Consider the following 2,500-nt stretch of genomic DNA (forward strand, 5'->3'; position numbering starts at 1 on the left):
TGCTTGGACTACATATGGTTGAGGGTTGTAAGACTTTGCTAACTAAGTTGTTTAAAATTTTTCGAAGTTTTAAGCATATGGTATATTATTGGATAGATTATGTGTGTCTCTGATATGCATAAATTATTCATAATATTAATATATATATGGATGTACTACTCATTGTATATTTTGTATGAGAAAACTGAAGAATTATATTTTCTTTTTTCAAATCAAATAATACTGAGGAATGTCTAGCATAAAAGAAAAATATATTTTTCCTTAATCTAGAATTGCCTCTTATTAATGATGTGTGATAAAAGAATTGTTGTAAAATTTATGGAACTTCAGAACAAAAGTATTATCCATTATATTGAACAATAAATAATGTTCAATTAACATTGTTTTATACAACCTCAACTCATATGGGACTACCCCCTGAATTTAAGCATATTAATTAGGGGAGGAAAAGAAACTAACAAGGATTTTCTTAGTAGCGGCGAGCGAAAAGAAATCAGTTCAGCACTAAGTCACTTTGTCTATATGGCAAATGTGAGATGCAGTGTACGGAACATCAACATTCTAGTATGAGAAGTTAACGATTTAAGTCCTTCTTAAATGAGGCCATTTACCCATAGAGGGTGCCAGGCCCGTATAACGTTAATGATTACTAGATGGTGTTTCCAAAGAGTCGTGTTGCTTGATAGTGCAGCACTAAGTGGGTGGTAAACTCCATCTAAAACTAAATATAACCATGAGACCGATAGTAAACAAGTACCGTGAGGGAAAGTTGAAAAGAACTCTGAATAGAGAGTTAAATAGTACGTGAAACTGCTTAGAGGTTAAGCCCGATGAACCTGAATATCCGTTATGGAAAATTCATCATTAGAATTGTAATATTTTAAACAATATTATAATAATAGTGTGCATTTTTTCCATATAAGGACATTGTAATCTATTAGCATAAATATTTATCATAAAATTATGTCTGATTGCTTATTTGAATTATATGCTTGGCATTTTAACATAAAATAAAAGATATAAATTTGATAAAGTGCTGATAGATTTATATGATTACAGTGCGTTAATTTTTCGGAATTATATAATGGCATAATTATCATTGATATTTGTGTTTATTATATGCATTTGTATGATTAACAATGCGAAAGATTCAGGATACCTTCGGGACCCGTCTTGAAACACGGACCAAGGAGTCTAACATATGTGCAAGTTATTGGGATATAAACCTAATAGCGTAATTAACTTGACTATTAATGGGATTAGTTTTTTAACTATTTATAGTTAATTAACGCAATCCCGGGGCGCTCTATATAGTTATGTATAATAATATTTATATTATTTATGCCTCTAACTGGAACGTACCTTGAGCATATATGCTGTGACCCGAAAGATGGTGAACTATACTTGATCAGGTTGAAGTCAGGGGAAACCCTGATGGAAGACCGAAACAGTTCTGACGTGCAAATCGATTGTCAGAATTGAGTATAGGGGCGAAAGACCAATCGAACCATCTAGTAGCTGGTTCCTTCCGAAGTTTCCCTCAGGATAGCTGGTGCATTTAACTGTTGTATAAAATAATCTTATCTGGTAAAGCGAATGATTAGAGGCCTTAGGGTCGAAACGATCTTAACCTATTCTCAAACTTTAAATGGGTAAGAACCTTAACTTTCTTGATATGAAGTTTAAGGTTATGATATAATGTGCCCAGTGGGCCACTTTTGGTAAGCAGAACTGGCGCTGTGGGATGAACCAAACGTAATGTTACGGTGCCCAAATTAACAACTCATACAGAAACCATGAAAGGCGTTGGTTGCTTAAAACAGCAGGACGGTGATCATGGAAGTCGAAATCCGCTAAGGAGTGTGTAACAACTCACCTGCCGAAGCAACTAGCCCTTAAAATGGATGGCGCTTAAGTTGTATACCTATACATTACCGCTAAAGTAGATGGTTTATATTACTTGTAATATAAATTTTGAAACTTTAGTGAGTAGGAAGGTACAATGGTGTGCATAGAAGTGTTTGGCGTAAGCCTGCATGGAGCCGCTATTGGTACAGATCTTGGTGGTAGTAGCAAATAATCGAATGAGACCTTGGAGGACTGAAGTGGAGAAGGGTTTCGTGTGAACAGTGGTTGATCACGAGTTAGTCGGTCCTAAGTTCAAGGCGAAAGCCGAAAATTTTCAAGTAAAGAAAAATCTAAATATATTTGTCATCTAACCGATTTTTATACACTTGAATAATTTTGAACGAAAGGGAATACGGTTCCAATTCCGTAACCTGTTGAGTATCCGTTTGTTATTAAATATGGGCCTCGTGCTCATCCTGGCAACAGGAACGACCATAAAGAAGCCGTCGAGAGGTATCGGAAGAGTTTTCTTTTCTGTTTTATAGCCGTACTACCATGGAAGTCTTTCGCAGAGAGATATGGTAGATGGGCTAGAAGAGCATGACATATACTGTTGTGTCGATATTTTCTCCTCGGACCTTGAAAATTTATG

At 35.3% G+C, this 2,500-nt stretch overlaps 2 non-coding genes across 2 annotated transcripts in view; both read left to right on the plus strand.

Moving 5' to 3' along the window:
* LOC116650177 (5.8S ribosomal RNA) overlaps window positions 1-28 on the plus strand; it is a 179-nt gene extending 151 nt beyond the window's left edge. Inside the window, exon 1 of the ribosomal RNA XR_004303162.1 lies at window positions 1-28. This exon is cut by the window's left edge and continues 151 nt beyond it. This is a non-coding gene — a ribosomal RNA (5.8S ribosomal RNA).
* A 362-nt stretch (window positions 29-390) lies between these two features.
* The window catches only part of LOC116650195 (large subunit ribosomal RNA), a 3,966-nt gene continuing 1,856 nt past the window's right edge, over window positions 391-2,500 (plus strand). Inside the window, exon 1 of the ribosomal RNA XR_004303180.1 lies at window positions 391-2,500. This exon is cut by the window's right edge and continues 1,856 nt beyond it. This is a non-coding gene — a ribosomal RNA (large subunit ribosomal RNA).

The sequence above is a fragment of the Drosophila virilis genome, unplaced genomic scaffold (genome assembly GCF_030788295.1).
Source record: "Drosophila virilis strain 15010-1051.87 unplaced genomic scaffold, Dvir_AGI_RSII-ME tig00002251, whole genome shotgun sequence".
Lineage (NCBI taxonomy): Eukaryota > Metazoa > Arthropoda > Insecta > Diptera > Drosophilidae > Drosophila > Drosophila virilis.